The following is a 20,388-nucleotide window of genomic DNA, read 5'->3' as shown; positions in this document are numbered from 1 at the left end:
AATGCAAAACTTGTAATGTTCCAGCTGTCTTAAAAAGTCCAAGAGCAAACATTTATAGTACTCATGATAGATCTGTGTGGCACATAAAAGAAAGGCTTGTTTTTGTTGTAGATTCTGTCTATAAGCAGTTTGGAGTTATGACATTCATGCAATCTCAAGCAAAACGCTTATGCTCATTATGCACACTTACACACATTGCTCTCATTGTATAAATCTTTTTTTTATTATTCTGTTTCTTGGACTTGTAAATCCTATTCCAGATTTAGTGAAGTGAAAGTGACATTCAGCCAAGTATGGTGACCCACACTCAGAATTTGAGCTCTGCAGTTAACCCATCCGAAGTGTACACACACAGAGCAGTGAACAGAAGTTCATCATTTACAGGAGTGAATGATGACTTAGAAACTCAGCACTCTTCATCCATCTTCATAATATATGTGGGTGAAAAAAACAGCACAGAACAAGAAATCCCATGTTTTTGTTTTCCCTGAAGGAGGACGAAATTAGACCTGACAGGCTCATTATACAATGAAATTAATCACATTAAAGGACTGATTAAAACATGGAAGAGATTTCACACACACACTGAATACATAAACATGACAGTGTTCAGCCTCCGAGCATTTCAAACACCTGCTCCTCTGAAAGGGATAAAATTAAAGTTTGAGCAAATGACCGTCTCCCTTTTCTCCACAGTTCGAATGAGCGCTGAACTCCATCCTCAGCAGTCAGCCCCAGTGCTTGAGTCAGCCAAAACATTAAAAAAACACATAAATCCCTTTCCCCTTTTCAAGCTCTCCCCGTCCTGCCTAATATTTTTTTTCCTGATGACAGAACAATGGATAGATAGATTAAACAGATGGATGGACAAAGAAGAAGAAAGAGTGGGACTGATTGGTATGTTTAAAAGTAATTAATTGGGTTAATGGAATAGATCTACAGAGCTGATTCATGGTTTTCTTAGCAATGAGCCTCTGTGCAGTTGTTTTGCTCTCACAGAGAGACAGAGGTGGAGTGAAAGAGTCTGTTCATTTTCACTGCAGAGGCAGCGTGAGTGTCTGCGCACACACTAGCGGCACTGAGAGAGGGAGAATGCTACATTACTTAAAGTGTATGTCAGAGCGAGTGAATTGAAGTTTTGTGAAACTTTCCTTCCACAGGCCAAATCAATTATCAAACCTATTACAACTTGTCTCAACCAAGCAGGTCTATGTTCCCATTCAGTGCAATGCTGGCAGAGAAACCCCTAACAGTATGTGATTAGATTTCTGCCCTGTTTGCTCCTCATGTGGGTTCAGCTCTGGCCAATCATGCTCAATGACTTAAATTTAGAGCCCTACACTCTTGCTGAGACATCAAAGGCGGCAGAACAGCAAATTGACCAATCTAAATTCTTAAATTTGAATACTTTCTCAAAAGCTTTGATACAACAATAACTAATAACTGTGCAAATGCAGTGATTTGTTCCATATGTTTTTATACGTCTAATGAACCAATACATGAAAGAGATTTAATATTTGCTTCATATTTACTTAAAACACCTGACAGTTTTTTTTAGTCATCAATGCGAAAAAAAGCATTTACATCTGCAGTAGCTCTGGTGACATTTTTACAGTGGCTCTCTCCATTTACAAACATGGCGACTGAGCAATGCATATGTGCTGAAATTTTGTTCAGAATACACCTAATGCACATGTAAACCAATACATGAATCGGATAAAATATATTTTGATCATATGTACAAAATTTTCAGAGTCTGAAACAGGATTGAACTAGTGCATCTAAAAACATACCCAACTGAATTGAATCTGCGATGGGCCAGTGTGAGTGGCAGGTCAGCTGATTAGTACATGAACTCAAATTAACATGGGAGTTATGACACGTTCACACCAAGAATGATAACAGCCACATCTATAACATCAACAAAACAGAGGAACGATACTGGAATCACATTCAAAACTGTTTTTGGTGATGATAAATCAAATAAAAACATTGACAGCCAATCAGACTCCACTGACTTTGAAGAGTTCAAACTTGCAAGGATGAGAAAACTGTAACATATGCTCATAATAAACTGAACATCATAGTCCATTGATGTGGATGACAGTTTTGTTGTAGAGTTCTTGTAATCTTTATAGTTATCATTCTTGGTGTGAGCGGACCGTTGAACAGATTATCCTGTAGTTACATTTTGGCTATAGTCTGAAAGTATTTATTTAAATTCTCTGTCAATTGTGTTTCATATTGGCTTGCATTCTGCTGTCCACCATCTTGCTGCAGTCTCACCATGTGATCAGAATTATAAGCCAGTGGTCAGAGGTGAGACTGAGGTATATCAGCTCTTTATTATGACACTTGGTGTGTTGGTGTGTTCGCTATTGTGGAGCATTTGGTGCACATATGGACAAAGTATTAGAGATGATTCTCCGAAGGCGACATATTCTTTAGGAGGGGACTTATGTGTCTTTATAATAAACTTGGATCAAAACTTCCTCTCATTCTAGGATCTAGCCCAAACTCCCATGCGTCCTTGTAGATGCTATGCTGGAGGCTACCTTTTGGGTTTTAGATACTTGGTTGGGGTGTGAAAGCCTAGGGGTTCATCAAGGACCAGATTTGTTCCAGGTTTTCGTGATCTTAGTTTGAGAACCCATGGAGTTAGAAGAAAGGCTCAGTCAGACAACCAAACAAACATGAGCTGAGAGAAAGGTGAAAAACAAGAAAATCTATTTTTGGTCTTCATATCTTATAATTCTGCATTCTGTTTCCCTGACCTTCTATATTTGTCCCTTTATATTTCCCAAACAATGCCTTTCAGCGGTTATATTTTGACATCCATTTTTCATTACCCCAGTCTTACTTTTTCACCACTGACCAAAAAAGAAACAACAAAATAAGGACTGTTGAGCTTTACAATAAATGAAGCATTAACAGTTCATTAAGCCTTTTCTACTAATTGAAATTGAATGAAATCAAATAGAGTCTCCTCAGATTATCCTGACAAAAATACCCAATGTGTCTCCTAACAATGAATAAAAATGTATTTATTTAAAATGATTAGATATTTAATGACCAGTTTTACATTTAGACTTGTCATCAAACCATTTGTTTGGGGGAAAAACATTTTTACATTTATTTTATTTCAGATAGTTGCCAAGGCAATATTTTCTAGTTTTTGTTTAGTTTAAGTTGAAGTAACATCAACTAAATAAATTAAAATTAAAACTTAATAAGAACTATAGACAAATAAAAAACAAATAAACATGACAAAAAGCTCACAACAAAAACTATAATAGTATATCAAAGATACTAAATACTGCATATTACGCTTAATCTCTAAAAAATACTAATAATTTAGTAATACAGTCCATATGAGTTTCTTTTTTTACATATTGTACATTTCATTGTGTTGTGATGGCTAATTTTACTTGAACCATATAAAAAAAAAAAAAAATCTGTAGTATCCACATAAAAACTCTATAGTAGCTTCATTTGTGTTTATTTTTCTCCTATTAGACACATCTTTGACCATGCTTGTGCAAAGCTGGGAATACCATCAAGTCCTCTAAGCTATGAAAGAGAAACTGTTGAGCAATAACAGATTCCTCTTGGGTGAGTACAGATCCCCAAGCCTTGCATATATGTATAACCCATTACTGAGCTGTAGTGTGTGTGTGTGTGTGTGTGAGAGAGAGAGAGTGTTTTATCATAGAATAATTCACATGACATAGGGCTATTTCATAATCTTCAATTACTCAAATCCTCACATAGTAAATGACTATGGATCCCACCACTATTTAAATCACACATGAACAACTATCTAATCATAAGAACAATGGTGGTTGTGAGCAGTGTCCTGTAATATATACTGAGTACATTAGGGTGAAAAATTCAGTTATGGGGTTGCATACGTCACGATGCAAATTCAGGGTTTGCGGTTATAATGTATAAATTGAGTTCACACATGTAACTACAAAAACAAGGTCTGATTGACAGAGAGAAGGGATGACTGCATCTGGATCTGGATTACAGCAAGTGCATCTGATTAAGTTCTGAATCCTTTGAAGAAGGAATGAGGGGGAGAAAAACACTTGGATCGGGATCCTAGAGTTGGGTGCCAAGTTAGACGCCTATCACAAATCCAACTGGAGGCTACAGCTATCAAGCCTCTTACTGGACATTTCATTTAAAACAAACTATGTTACACACATTCATGTCTGAACTGATGTTCTGAAACATCAAGTTATATCAAATTAAACATTATAAATTCATGACATCTAGTGAATGTGAATAAAGATTCGGGCATTGTATAAAATTCTGTTTTATAGAGAAAAGCAGAAACATACGTATACATGCTCTACACCTCAAACGTTTCACGTCAGTAAGAAAGAAAAGAAAAGAAATCAATACCTTTAATTAAACAAGGACGCATTTATTAATCAAACTAATTAATCAAACATGACAGTAAAAACATATAATGTAATTAAATAATAATGTTACAAAAGATTTTTATTTCAAATAAATGTTGTTCTTTCTGTTCGAATCCTGAAAAACATGTATCATGGTTTATGTAAGCATAAAAATGTAAGCAGTACAACAGTTTTCAGCATTGATAATAACAATAATAAATGTTTCTTCAGCATATTATTATGATTTCTGAAGGATCATGTGACCCTGAAGACTGGAGTAATGACTGCTGAATATTCAGCTTTGCTAACATAGATTACTTTTATTTTTAATTGTAATAATATTTTACAATATGATAGTTTTTATTATTTTTGTAATCAAATAAATGCTTCCTTTGTTCCTATGTTTTTGTTTTGTTTTATTTTTGACATGTCGATGATGTGACTAATACTTTTGTTTGGATCTGTCAGTTTATTCAAATCAACAGATTAATAACGTGTTGTTAATTCATTCATATGTATGCAAATTATACATATACTGATTAAATACACTTGTTTTTATGCATGTTATTTTTTAAATATCTCTTTATATGATTTCCCCAAAACTCTTTATTTTATTTATAAAATAGCACATTTCTTAAAAATTGTGTAAATGTTTTTTTTTAATACCAGCTTTTTAAAGCACAATGAATACAAATAGTAAATATATAAGAATGTTAGAATGAAATTTGCTTTCAGCTAGATATTTCTTTCCTTCATGGTGTACTCTTTTATTTGTCATTGACCCTACTATCTTTTGCTCAGTCATACCAGTAATGTTTCACGTGGTTACAAAATCCACAGGAAACAGTGCAGTCTCTAGCACATCAACTGATATCCTTTATGTCCTCTAGCTTTCCTCCTATCCTTTCAAACCTTCTCTGCCACTACACACATATTTCACACACACCACTTTCCTGTTCTTTGATGAAAGACGGATATACGTATCCCAGAGCAGCTCTCAGTTTGGTGCATTAGTCATGCTTTGATTAATCGTTATATGTAGCTTAATTAAAAGGAGCGGAGTGTAAGTGAACAATTACATCAGATCGATCCTCCTCAGACTGTCATCTGTGCTATTCTCTCAACACCTCACAATAGGCTCATTACAATGGTTGCACATTTGGCCATTTTTCTTCTCTCCCCAGATAACTTATGCTGTTTTCCCCAGTTAGTGCTGTGGGAATTGCAGAAGCAGTTTTTACCAAGGCCAGTCTGAGAGTATATGACACTGCAGTTGGGTCAATACTGAAGAAGGGCCAGAACATTCACCCAGCTGCCCATGCATTGAGAGAGGGGCTCCTAATTCCTGCATGCTGTATAGCTTTGGCCTCTTGGATCTACCCATTGTTGGACATTAGCTTATGTTGTCTTTTGGATACTACTATGATGCTGTTACCATTGGGCTTTTTAAGGAGTTAGTTTTCTGTTATCATTTACTCACCCTTATGTTCCAAACCTGTATGACTTTCCTTCTGTGGAACACAAAAAGAGATATTTCGAAGAGCAATGGTTTCTAAACAACACTTTACACAATTTACTTTTATTATATGGACAAGAAAAATGTCTCCTTTTTTCCCATTTTTTTTCATGAAGAAAAAGATACATACGGTTTTTAAGTGTTGCCAACAGCTAGATCAGCACTAACCAGCATGGACCAACACGGAAATTAATTAAACAGAGTGTGTGCATCACAGTGGATGTTCTTGACAGGTGTTTCATTATGGCAGAAATGTACAGTATGGATTCTGGCATATGTTGTCATGTTGCATTTGTAGAATCCACAATGAAAGATATTGAAAATATAGCTAAATGTGTGGTTAAAAGCTTAGACAATACTGTCACTGTTGAAGTTGTTTGTTGCAGTCTCACGTAGGGAAGATGTAACGATGAGGGGAATACAGTTGTCCACAAGGACTTCATGGAAATGAGCCGAATGGTATAAAAAACAGATGGCTAACGCTGCAGGTGCATGAACCGTGGAAAACATAAAGAGTATCATGGCAAAAAGAGAAGGAGAGGTGAGAGAGAGGTGATTATGATGAATGGAGAAGGCAGTAAAGGAGGACACTCCTAAACCCAGGAGAATCCATTCTGATGCATCTCAGGTTTCTTTCAACACCACTTTTATCACGAACGTCGCTGAATTAAAAAAAAATGCTGAGGAGTAAAACCAACATTTATAAGCATAGTGCACACCTTCAGGCTTTTGATAAGACATTTTTGGAGAAGGGGGGATAAAGACCCTTTTGTTTTCTGGAAGGCAAGTGTGGAGTTAATTTCAGCTGATATGGCTAATTAATTGGCATTCAGTTAGCATCATTAGCATACGTGTGGGTGAGGGCCCATGCTAATCATCCCGTTCCTTGCATATCTCGCTGGACTTAACCAAATGACTCTCTCCATGAGGAGTTTTGTTTTTATCGAGTTATTTGTGACTAGGTCGTCACAAGCATTAAAAGTGCCTCATTAAGGCAGTTTGGCGTTTCTGTCTCCAATTTCCTTCTGTCTGTTGCATCCTATTTACTATCAGTCTGAACTACAGATTTTTGTATTTGCACTTGACAGCCTTTATCCGGGGCTTACATCATTGTGTGAGTAGGCCATGATGTATTTCTCTAGTAGATAGTAAAAGCTTTATGAAGGACTCCCCTCTGCATTCATCTTGATAATCTGTAATTATGTTGTCAGGGCAACTGCTGTTGTGAAGTGAGACATGGAAGGATACATGTGGAGGAAGCTCAATCGAGGGCACCTGGGGTGAAGTGTCCATGCAGAACAGAATCAATGGAAATGCAGAAATGAATGTTATGAAGATACAGATTTTTTTTAGCCATATTATACTTTGCAGGTTTACTGAGACCCAAGTCTGTTTCCAGTTGTAGGATTAAAAAAGCAATATACCTGGCCATGAAATGGACATATGGTGATAAACATTTTTAGAGTGGGAAAGATAGGAATCCACAGATAGATTGGTGGATGGATGGATAGATAGATGAGTGTGTCCATCTCTCAATAGTGTTCGGCAGCAGCATAACTAATAGTGAAACTGTGAGTTTAATCGCTCCAAGAATAGTGATGTAATTAACTCTCTATTAAGAAATGTCATGTAGCTTTACAGCTGCAAACATATTTTATTGATAAAGTCATGGGGCATTGCTCACAATAAGTCCTGCTGTGTATGTTTCAATATGTTTCCATCTTTAATATTTGTGTGTTTGTTTGTATGAGAGCACAGGAGAAGGAAAGCATATGTTCAGTCAAAAATAAAACGTAATCTTGGCAGGAAAAACATGGAAATTGGCCTTTTTTATCCTATTATTGGTTAGATTTATTGGCTTGGTAATTGTTTTTGTGAGTGTAAATTCTTTTGCCGTAAAGACCTTAGAAATAACTGAAATCTCTTGATACTGAACTGTAATGCAGTCAAGACCTGCCTGGAACTACTTTAGTTATGTGTTTCCAGATAAAAAGTTAAATTTAACACCTTAGAATGTTCGTCGACCAATCAGATTCAAGCATTTAGCAGCCCTGCTAATTTAAACTATTCGTTTAGATACTATTATTGCCAGGACTGTAATATGTGATAATCATTTTAATATTTCAAAGCAAAGAATGCTTAAGCACAAAACAAGCCAAAAAACGCATATTAAATCATTCGCAATCTTCAAGGATCACTTTATTATTATTATTTTACCAGAAAGTCAAAATCTCATAACATGATGTGTTAAAACAGAAAGGGATAAAAGACAACAAAGAGAAAGAGGAGGAGAGGAGAGGTGTGGATGGACGGATTTGTTTTGTTCCATGTGTAATTCAATAACATTTAATTCCTTTGAACCAAAACATTCCCTGAAGCTTCGAAAAACTGAGTGAACTTTGTTGATCATTGCTTCTTCTTTTACCATGGAGACATTAAATCAGCTATTAGTTTTCAGAAAATAATGAAAGCCTTGTTTATTACTGTCTGCCTGGTTTTGTTTAACCCTTTAAAACCGAACGTGTCGGCGCCGACACAATTTACCATGCGGTATTAATGTTTTCATAACTCAGCAACCGTTTGCACTATGAAAAAAAATCAAATTGCGTCTGATAGAAGACATCTTGCGCTTTAAGACAATATACAGCTTAATACGATAACTGCATGCTTTCCAGCAGCAAATCACAGCAGCTTTCGGGGAGAGGGGGAAGGGCGGAGTTGAAGCGGGAGATACAGAGCGCAGCAGGTTTGAAAGTTTGACAGTGTGAAATATAAACAAAAACGAACAAAAAACATGGCGAAAAAAGGTTTTACATGAGAGGAGGCGATTGATTTGATCTCTGATGACACCTGGGAAGAGGCTGAACATGATTCATCGGATCCGGAGTCTGTATTCAGATGTTGAGGCGTATGCTGCTGGCTTTGATCCAGTCGTGGATTGGTAAGTGAAGCTTATTTATTTGTTTCTTGCTGATTAATCGATGAGAAATGAATAAAATGTGCGTTGCAAACATTTGTAAGCGCGCATGTGCATGCATGCGTTCATATTTGCTCATGTACCGTTAGCGTTATGTCTATGGGTGCGTGTGCATGCATACATAATTTTCTGTGTGTATGTAAGTGCATGGACATATCTGTGTGTGTGTGTGCAAGTATGTGTGCGTGCGTGTGTGTGTGTGTGTGTGTGTGTGTAAGTAAAGGTGCGTGTGTGTGTATGCGAATGTGTGCGTGCATGTGTATATGTATGTTTGTGTGCATGCATGTGTGCATAAGTTTGTGTGTGCTACTGCTAATGTGTGCATTTGTATATCTGTGTGTTTGTTTATGTGTATATCTGTTTGTGTGTATCTGTGTGCACATGTATCTGTTTGTGTATGTGTGCATGTGTGTGTCTTATACAGTCTATGATGTGTGTGTACGTACGTGCATGCGTGACTGTGCATGCATACATTTATGTCTATATCTGTATATGTGTGTGTGAGTAGGTGCATGTATGTATGTGTGATTGTGTGTATGCAAATGTGTGTAAGTAACTGCAGGGTTTATTTTTATTATTTTATTGTATTATTATAGTTATTTATTATATATTTATTTTTATTTTTTTTACAAATTTTCTTACTAATAAATTGCTTCATAATAAAAAAGTATTTTTATGTACATATATAGTGAGTTTGTAACACATGTTGCTTCTTTTTTTAGTGTGGCTTCTCCAGTTATCTACGAAGAAGCAAATGGGCCATCTACATCGAACACAACACCATCTCAGAGGGGCCGGGGCCGTGGTCGCAGCTGTAGCTGTATAATAAGTACATGGGGGGACTTGACACCTCCAACAAGATGCTCAGAACAAAGTCGGTGCCCCATAAAACAAGTCGTATGTGACCATTTTCCAGCATTTCCTAGATATTGCAGTGACCAACAGCTTCATTTTACACAAAGAGCTGTGTGCCATCCACCATGATAAGCTCATGACACGGCAAAACTTTCAGGAGCTGCTAGCTGCTCCGCTCACAGATGTTCCCCTGGATGGCCGGCTGAGAGAGAGATGCGATCATCTGCCTGTTCCTGTGAGTGATACTCAAGACCTTTCACAAAGTTGCATACGATGCAAAAGGAGCACCCCATGGACATGCCAGGAATGTGATGTGGGACTATGCTTGCAGTCCTGTAGACAGGAACTGCTTCAGAGAGCCCCACATTTAAATGACTGGATTGAAGGATCCAAAAACGCCTGGAGAACTGGAGTACCACAAATGGCTCCTGAGTGAAAACCGTGCAATCCAGTGTCTCAAAAATACTTGTATATATGTATTATAGTTCCTTTTTCAAGATTGAGGCATTAGATTCTTTCGATCATGAGTTTTCAGATTTTTTCTAAATAAAAACCAGTACAATTTCTTCCCGTTTTTAATTTTTTTGTCTATTTTAATTCTATTTACTAACTCATTACACTAAATAATGTACAATAACTGTAATTTCCTGAAAGCCTATTTTTTTCTGAAAAAAATGACACCTTACACTTGAAGATACCACATTATGTTATAATTTTATACTCAATAAACCAAAATGAGTGAAAACGGCCAATTTTAGCCTTAGGTTCTAAAGGGTTAAGCAGTGGTGCCAAACACAGATTCAGACAGGCGACTGGAGCAGTCGATATCCTGTCTGCAAGCACATGAATGAAGAGGCTGCGTGGGGAAAAGCAGGTCCTTTGAGGTCAAGAGATGGTCTGAGAGGAAGAAGATGTCTTTGGGTGAGACTCGGGGAATGTGCAGAATGGAAGAATACAAGAGAGAACAGACTACAGATGAGGATAGACAAATATGGATAGAGGAATCAATGTGAGGAAATGTCATATGGTGAGGAGGGAGATTAACGCAGTGGATATTGTAATATTAGTACTTCCTGTTTATTAGTGGAAAACAAACAAGGAAGCAAATCTCTGCAAGTGTGTGTGCATGTGTGTGTTATTTTATACAACAACAGACAAGAAGTTAATATTCTGTAACTTACATTTTAAAGACATTTGTCTTTTTTCGTCAACATTCAATGGTTTTGAAAAAAACAATTGTTGAGTAAATGTTTGAATGAATCAATCAGGAAGACAGTTGCTTGTTTTTTCTTGAATGAATCAAATTTTGATTAAAGTAAATAATTGAGTAAATAATTGAGTAAGAATTACTCAAAAAAGCCAGTCACTTGTTTAGCTCCTGGATAATTCAGCGTTTTGAATGAATTGGTTGAGTAAATGATTGAATAAATAGCTCTGTAAGGCAGTCACTTATTTGATTCCTGAACGAACCGATGTTTTTGAATAAATCAGTTGAGTAAATTATTGAACAAATCGCTCAGAAAGGCAGTCATTTGTTTAACCCCTAAATCAATTAGTGTTTTGAGCAATAATTATAATAATTCATAAAGGCATTCACGCGTTGCCACCTGCAGACAGAGTCACTAAAAACAGACAGACACCAACACAGACAAGCATAGTCACACAAACAGTGAACAGTCCAAGTGCTGTTGTTAGGTTGTTATATCAGCACTCTTGGAAAGCAGCATAGCCAGTTAAATCTGAGGACCAGAAAAAAGTTTGTATAAAGGTGCACTTATTCAAAATAATGGGAGATTGACCTGCTGAGGTCAGAGACTGCCGTAAAGGCCAATGCACCCTGTTTACCTAAGACACCCTGGTAACTCTAAACACATGCATTGCCCACATACAGTACATGCACGTGGTGAGCACAGCATTCACAGTGATGTAACTCTGAGATGTCTGGCAAATATATGTTTAGAGATGATCACACATTCCAGTGGCATCATGCATCTATTTTTCACTCAGTTCTTGCTTTTTGAATCTACTTTCTTGCTCTGTTTTAATGGTCGCTTCTGATATATTCTGTCTGTCGTTCATTGTTTCTCACTCTGTCTGTTGTGCTGCCCTGTAGTGATGTGGTTGGACAGGTGTCAGCACACAGCTGCCAGTATGAAACTACAGCCGCTGATATCTGACCCAACTAATGATCCACAACATCTTTCATTACACGAAACACTCGCACGCACAGTCAAGAGTTCCTTCCTTTTAAATAATAGGCTGGATCTTGAAAAATGCTTAAACTCTTCATTAAAACACGAACCGTTTCCATTAAACAAATGCTAAACAGAAGCGCTGTCAGGTGGATGCGGTCATCTGTGAATGAGAGCATGAGCGATTGAGTCACAGATCGCACGTCTGTAGGTTCAGCGAGGCTCAAATCTGTTTCCAGCCGTTGGATTATAAGAGCAGTGCACCTGGTGAGGCTGATGAAGTGGACAGAGGAACGGTGTGGAAAAACGGACAGATGGTGGCGGACATTCTTAGAGAGAGTGGGAAAGAGAGGAAGCCGTGGAAGGAGGGGTGGGGGGAGATTGGAAAAACAGCAGCTGTTTGGCACTGAGGAACAGGACAACATAAGATGCTAAAATGAAAGCACACAGACAATGCAATGTTCTTATGTAGCAGATCTTACTGTAAGGCCTGTTTCACAACTCAAGCAAAATGAACAAGTTTATTCTAATATTAACACTTATTCACACTGCCCATGTGACAGAGGAATCCTAATGAATGGAAGGTGCTAAATACACTATCACTGTTTCAAGCTAATGTGAATGTACAACGGCATGAATTAACGGAGCTAACCCTGGGACTATAGATGCATGGCAATGTTTTTCTTCTGACATTTTGGAATATGTAAAGGAATGTCCATGTAATTTTTTTCCCCTCTTTTTTTTAAGTTGTAAATTATTGATAATGTGCCTGTTGCTCCCCCTTCCCTGTTTGTTTCTTGGTTTGGATGAATGTTGTTTTATTAATATATATATAAAAAAAAAGTTGATAAAAAAAAAAAAAAAATCAAAATGATGACGCCATTTTACCACATTTTATTCCTGATTTTAAATATGTTTTTGAGGTTTCAGTATTTTAAAATTCAAGGGTATAGGAGCTGTATTTGCATTAATGGAAACAGCTGAAATTAAATGGCTGCTTTAATGTCTTGCCTTAAAGGGATTGCGTGACAAATAGGGTTTCAGTACCAAACTTATTTTTGTCACACATTGCACATGAAAAAAAATAAAATAAATGCTCTATTTCTCTGTAAAGTCATTTGTCAATGTAATGGTATGCAATATAGGGTCTTATAAATAATGGACTGCACTACTCATCTATTTAAAATAATCCATTGATCCAAGTTCTTAACTAACATTTTACATTTAGTAAATCTGACTGAATCTAGAACAGTGGTTATCCAAAACAATATTCAAAGATATATCAAATATTTTTGCTACTTTTGTTGCAATGACAAAGGTGCTTTTAACCTTTATTTCCAGGAAAATAATTTTAATTTTATTATATTTTATAAGTCATAATAATACTTAAAGCTATATATATATATATATATATATATATATATATATATATATATATATATATATATATATATATATATATATATATTTGGCTGACAAATCTTCAGCAATTTCTACCTGATAAATAATTTGAACATAATTTAAATCATAATTTAAATCTACACTTATTATAGGTGCACCCTAGTGATTCAGGACAAGCTAAAAACACGGTTTGGAAAATGGATTCATGGTGTACTCGCTTATTATATACATTTTTCTACATTCTGAACACAAACAAAGTTACGGACCGCAGCTCTGATTGGTTGATTTTTACCGGGAGCGGTCAGTAACTGCAAATGGCAATAGGACCACTGGGAGGAGCCAGAGGAGCTTGATTTTTTCACAGATTATCTGTCTCATATTCTACTGTCAGGACATAATGACAGGTTTAACAAATATGTAAAGAATATATTTTTACAAAAGTTACCTACTGCAGCTTTAAGACGTACAGTAAACATGACTCCTCATAATGTAGATTTTAAGACGATCAAATTTTTCATAATTCTCATTGGACCACTCCTGATAACATTTTATCCAACTTTATCCAAAAAAAAAAAAAACCTCAGCAGTAATCCAGAAATCACTTTATTCTAAAGAGGTGCAGAAGCAGAAATGCTGTCAGTAGTGTGAAAGCATGCTTCTGCTTCACTAACACGCTACTTACATGTGTGGTGTGAAACAGAACTTGCAGCAATACTGGAAAGCTCGCAATCAGCCCCAATGTTACCATGGAAATAAGCAGTGGCCCTTGTAAGTTCCTGCTGGGAAATTGAGCATCTCCTGCTGTTGTTTCCATCGAGGCTGGATCTCTTGCGCACGGCTGCTGATGCCGATCTGGGATGACTGCAGGTCTTCAGGAGGGCAGCGGGTGTCTACACTAATTACTACAGCCTAAGAGAACCTGCACTGAGCAGCGTGATGGACAGACCGAGAGGGGCAGAGATGTGTATGTGGAGGGAGGAAAAAAGAAAGAAGAGATAGAGTGAATGCATATTTGAAGAGGACAACATCAAAGAATCAGAGCGGGTACGTGAGCAGTAATAGACAGTGTGATCACTGGCTCCACTGGGCATTCATCTGCCCTGCATTTTGGCAACATTTAGGTCAAGACTTCTTCAGTTTTTGATGACATTAATCAGCTGCATTAATGTAAATGTGGGGTGTGGAAGTGAGATAAAAGAGAGAGAAAAAAAGAGGAAAGGGCATGGAACGAAAATACAAATACTGTTTTTTGACAGTAAGTGTGAACAAAGCCAGCTTACACCATGAATCACATATATATATATATATATTAAGTATAGCTGTAAAGGACAGATCAATAGGTTCATTACTGTACTATGGTTTTTATGGTACATCTTGTTTTTACTTTTTTTTTGTCTACTTTGACATTTCGAAAGTATATTTTCAGTGTTTCTTCGGCTAAACATTGACAAAAAACATTGTTTTGCTTTAAATAATATTAACTATGATGACTAACTTGAATAGTTGACCACCTTTACAAAACATTCCTGATTTTCTTCTCTGTGACAGTTTGCTTTTTATGTCCAAGCTCCAGATAGAAGAAAGGAGGAAAACAGAACAATCTTAAGTGTTTCTTCTTGGAAGAGTGATGAAACTGCCATCCTCAGCACTCCTACACTGAGAGAGCGACTGTTTTGTTTGGAGAGTCCTCTTCTGTCTGTTACAGACGGCAAAATTACTCTTGGACCTTTTCCGTTTGATTGGCGGCCTGTTTTTCTCCGCACTGCTGGAGCTGAGATATTGAAGCTGTTTTTCTCATTTTATTTTACAGGTAATTCAGTACTCCGTTGGATATTAATAGCAAAGTGGTCGTAACAGCCCACCCGTGCCCCTCTCTCCCTCCTGATGTGATATTTTTGCCAATCATTTAATCATTCAAGAGGATCCATGTGTGATCAACAAAAACTGTAATCAATATAACCCTGCTTAGGTCTTTGTTCTTTATTTCTGCATCATTTTTCCTTCCTATTCACTGTTTTTTTGACATTCCACCACTTTCCTTTTCATCGCCCTCTCGCTAGCAATGAAAAACGATGGCTTTTTTCCACTCAATTGCTCGCTCATTAAGAGAGCACGCTTACATTGATTTAATAACCACAGGGTGATATTAGTTCCTTTAAAGCCTTTTCGGCTATGATGAGTCTTTTTCTCATCCGATCTTTTTATTTCTCCTCCTCACAATTGTTTGAACTCTTGCAGGTCAAAAACAAATGTTTCTGCTTGTCAGAACTCACTAGTTCAGCCAAACTTTGAATGATTTTCCTTTCTGTGCATCATTATTAAAAGAGAAAAAAAGAAAAGAAAAGGTTGGATGAAAAAAAAAACTTCCTCAAAAAATATCTATTATTAATAATAATCGTAATGTGACAACGATCAAAAATCTTTACACCGATCACAATCACAGGCATTTGTTTTGGGCAAGTACCTAAACCTCTTACTTTTGTTTTCCTAATTCACTGATGACAGATTTCCTTACACTCAACATTCATACAGGATTTATGATGCTAAAAATCTAACTGATGACCACCAAATTTGAAAACACTCAAATATGCATGTCAACATTTTTAAATCAAATAAAAGCTTAATTTACATAAATTCATTTTTCTATGAAAATCACAAAGAAAACACTGTAGCTCACTGCACTGCACACAACCAATTGAAAGCAAACACTACATGCCATGCTGTCAATTTTCATAACTTTTTATAATCAACAAATAAATGATTGCAAAAAGCATCCAAATTTGATGAAGCTGAATTGCAGCGTTTTAGTGCCACCTATTGGGAAACAAAAATTTGTCTTAGGAGGCATGAACATGAAGTTTGATGAGGTAATAGTTAGACATTCATTAATGAAAGTGCATCATCAGTTAATGAGTTATTGTCATGCACTGACTGATATAAATATAATAAATGAAAAAGATGGAAACGTCAATACAGAACCTGTTGGGTATGAAATAAAATAAACACCAGTCCAGGTTAGGCTTTAACTCAGCTTGATCAAAACAGATAAATAACATCTGTAACATTTATACAGTTAGACACATAGATTTATAGATTACAACAGAAAAATATACATTTCAACACACTAACCTACATCTTTACCGTCTCAGCATCTTTTCATTGAAGAGTTCACCATGCTTCACAAGTTTCTGTGACTTCCATGAGCTAGAGGAGTGTGAGCAGCTAGAACCTGCTGAAATGAAGTTCAGATCTGTTCCCTCCTCCCTGGATCTCAAGCATAATGGAGCGACCACTTCAGATGTCGTACCCTGACCTCTCAAGTCAACAGTCTGCAACTGCAGGGATAGCAGATATAGAGACATGGGGAAATGTGGATATGTAAAACTGCAGATGTATTCAAGTGGATAAGGGGGTATGGATTATTAGTATTTGATTTGGTTTGTCTTATAGGTGAGGTGAATGGCTTGAGTTCTTATAGCTGCTCGACATAATGAGCATCTATTGTATGATACCAGGGTTACAGATAGTTTTCAGAACGGCCTTTCGAATCATCCTGGCATATGCATGAAGTCTAGAAAACTGGAAAGACAGACAAGACATGAATGTAATGCACAATTCCAGTCCTACTCTACTTATAATTATGTTTCATGTATAATGCATGAAGGAAATGAGGATTCAAAACCCTGAATATAGTTAAACCTTCAATGAAAATGATCGAATTAATAGTCACACACACACACACACACACTTTAATTGATCCAGCATCAGGCAGCTGGCCAGCAGTGTGATCATGCACGGTTTGCAATTTTCTTGTTAGCAATGCTTTCCCCAGTGTTCCTAGTGGCCTATGTAAAAACAAAGAATATCTCATGTCCTCTAATGTCTGACATAACTCCTGTCAACTGACATGACTCTATTCTTTCTTGCGGTCTCTAAAACAGCGTGGTCCTTGCCCATTACTCGCCACATTTGCATAGAGATTAGGCATCACATCTAATGGTGCTTAGCTACACCAACAAAAACGTATATTAAAATATTGGTAACATTTCAAGGCCTTTTTATAATGCATTGTAAATGTATAACATATAATGCATTGCATTATATATTTTCTTTAATAATATTAAATAACATTGCAGATTCCTTGTAACATCTGAAATTTGTGATGTGTTTTAATGAATTATACTTTCTAAAGGTGTAACAAAGATCATCATTAGTATAATGAATTATAAGTGTGGTTGCAGTTCTTCATTAGATCATGTAATACATTCAAATTTACAATTTAATGTAATGCATTACAAACACTTTAATAATACATTATTTGAAGTAAGATTTCAAGTAAAGTGTAAAATATTATCACATTATTATAATGTCTAATAGCGTAATTATAGCTTTTTATATCTCTGCTTTTTAAAGCCTTTTCTATGGCCATACAGTAAGATGCAAATTACACTATTATTTCAGTGTTAATAATGTCCCTATACAAATACACCCAAAATAAATGAATAGATATTATAACATTTAATACATAGAAACAAAATACACTACAGGTTAAATCTTTTAGGTCAGTGAAATATTTAAACATTTTACATGCGTTTTCTAGAATAATATTTTTTTATTTGTCAATTCAATCAATTCCTGTGATGCACAGCTGAATTACTCATTATTTCAGTCCTCAGTGTCACATGATCCTTCAGAAATCATTCTCACATGCCGCTTTGGAGCTGAAGAAACATCTGTTAGTATTATCACTGTTAAAACAGTTGTGCTGCGTAAAGTTTTTGTGGAAACAAATACATTTGTTTCAGGATTTTTGATGAGTAGAAATTTTGAGAGAACAGCATTTCTTTGAAATAGAAATCTTTTGTAATATTATACTTTTATTAACTGTCACTTTTGATCACTTTAATGCATCTTTGCTGAATACAAGATTTAGCTTCTAAAATAAATCTTAATGAGCCCACATTTAAGACTGTAGTCTGTCATCCACTTGTGTAGTTCACTATTTCTATGGTGTTGTTGTCCACGCTCATGTTATCAAATGTGATTTCAGGACATCCAGCTGCCATCTCTTTACAGCACTGCAGGAAAAGACCATCGCCAAGCTTCTTATGAGGCACAGGAAAAACAATCCTTGTACCATAGGATAACACATTTCAGCAACATATGCAGACATGCTAGTATAAGACCATGATTTTGTCTGGTGATTTGGCTGAAAGTAAAGCAGAGATTGTCATTTTTAAGTAATAAGTGATATTAGCGTTATGTACTGCCGTGTCCTTGCGGCAACCTTTCTTTCTGGCCAAGTTAAAGGCATACTCATCGATCTGCAGGGATTTCACATGGATTATGATCTTCAGACTCTCAACCACCTCGGGAACATTCCCGGAAGAGATGAGATTTAAACTTGAGGAATGAGTGTAACTGTTGTACACGCTGTACTCTCCTTCTGTATTCTCCCTAATGATGATAATATCAATGTCTTTGTGGCGGGTTGAGACTCCAGGAAGAGCATGAGAGTTAAATCCATTCATATAAAAAAAAAAAACTCTGGATTTACAACAGATAATCAAGTAAAGAAAAAAAACATCGAAGATATCTTAATGAAGCAAATTGTTCCTGGATTTTCGAGATGGAGGAAGGTTGTGTTTAGTCTCTATGTTACCTGTGAAAGAATCTTGATTTATACTTTATACAGTAGGAATGAACTGCAATTTAAAGGAATATTTCATCTAAAAATGAAAATTTGCTAAAACCTTACTCACCCTCAGGCCATTCAAAATGTAGACGATATGTAAGAAACAAATCCATCATCAAGGCATTTTAACTTTAAACCGTCACTTCTGGCCAAAATATAAGTTGATTGCCTTAACAGTATTACTGATGTCATCTTCAGAGGAAGCAGATGAATCCACCCTGACAACCTCAAAATCCACTGGCACACAGCAGAATTTGTGAATATTGTTAAATGACAAAAACATGAGTGCTACTTTATTGTTTTCTGGTGAAGTCTGTTTATAGAGAGCTTCATCTTCAAACCTGACAAGCTGTCTGACGTAGTTCAGCAGTTCTGGTCCAAAACATCACCATTTATTAGTTAACATTAACTGCTAATGAAATATTCTTCTGAACATTCATTAATCTTGGGTATTCCAATATTTAATAACACGTTGTTAAAATCAAAAGTTGCAACTGTGTCCTTTAATGAGCTAACATCGACTAAGAGTTGTATTTTTTTGTAACAAAGATTCATAACTTTGGTAGCAAATGCAACTATTGCTTATTGTGAATGTTAATGCATTAACTAAGGTTAACTAATGAGGTCTTATTGTAAAATGATACCTATTGGTCTTTATAGTTCTTTTGCACTTTAATCTGTGTGTAAAACTTTTAACTTTATATGTTTTTCTGCATTGCTTTATTGCATAGTTATTTTTGTTAAAAAGTTATTAAACCTGTTATACTGTATTATGACTATTTAGACTTAATTGCAATACTGTGATAATACTGTATGCCGTGATAAAAGCATTAGCGATTAATTGCAAAATGAAAATTTGATACCGGCATATCTCTAGTCTGGTCATGATGGGTTGATGGATCAGAGGGCGTAAACAGTTGTTGTTAGTCAGAAGGAAGAGTCCAATTAATTTTCATTAAATAAATCATCTAATGTAGGGCAACAGGGTCAACATTATCATAAACCATCCAAGACTTAAGCCCAAACTGTATATGGAGACTTCTTCTTCTGGCAACACACTAAAGGACTTTTCAGCTGTCATTATGAGAGAAGAGAAAATAAAAATTGGATAAGAAGTGTTCATTTTAACTGGTCCTTCAAAAAAATATCCCAGTCTGAACAGTTTTATAATTTGAAACATAGCATGGAATGTTCAGGTAAAGTCTAAAATATCTCCATAAATGCATTGATGCAACTTGTAGCACGTGTGAGACAGAGAGACCTCGTCACTGCACAGCGAGTCTGTAACTGCGCCTTTCCCCGATCTGACTAGGAATATCGGTTTCTATATTCTGCACAAAGAA

At 36.1% G+C, this 20,388-nt stretch overlaps 1 long non-coding RNA gene and 1 pseudogene across 1 annotated transcript; one reads left to right on the top strand and one right to left on the bottom strand.

Annotated features, from left to right (window-relative positions):
* The first annotated feature begins 8,427 nt into the window (after positions 1-8,427).
* LOC127944835 (uncharacterized) lies at positions 8,428-10,323 on the top strand. The gene is made up of 2 exons (XR_008150463.1): positions 8,428-8,866; positions 9,625-10,323. It is a non-coding gene; the product is annotated as an uncharacterized LOC127944835 (long non-coding RNA).
* Positions 10,324-18,329: 8,006 nt separating this feature from the next.
* Positions 18,330-19,427, bottom strand: LOC127944323 (isocitrate dehydrogenase [NAD] subunit gamma, mitochondrial-like; annotated as a pseudogene).
* Positions 19,428-20,388: the final 961 nt, after the last annotated feature.

This window comes from Carassius gibelio, chromosome A23, assembly GCF_023724105.1.
Source record: "Carassius gibelio isolate Cgi1373 ecotype wild population from Czech Republic chromosome A23, carGib1.2-hapl.c, whole genome shotgun sequence".
In the NCBI taxonomy this organism is placed as follows: Eukaryota; Metazoa; Chordata; class Actinopteri; order Cypriniformes; family Cyprinidae; genus Carassius; species Carassius gibelio.
The sequence above is the reverse complement of the archived record's forward strand: the minus strand, read 5'-3'. Positions and strand labels throughout refer to the sequence as shown.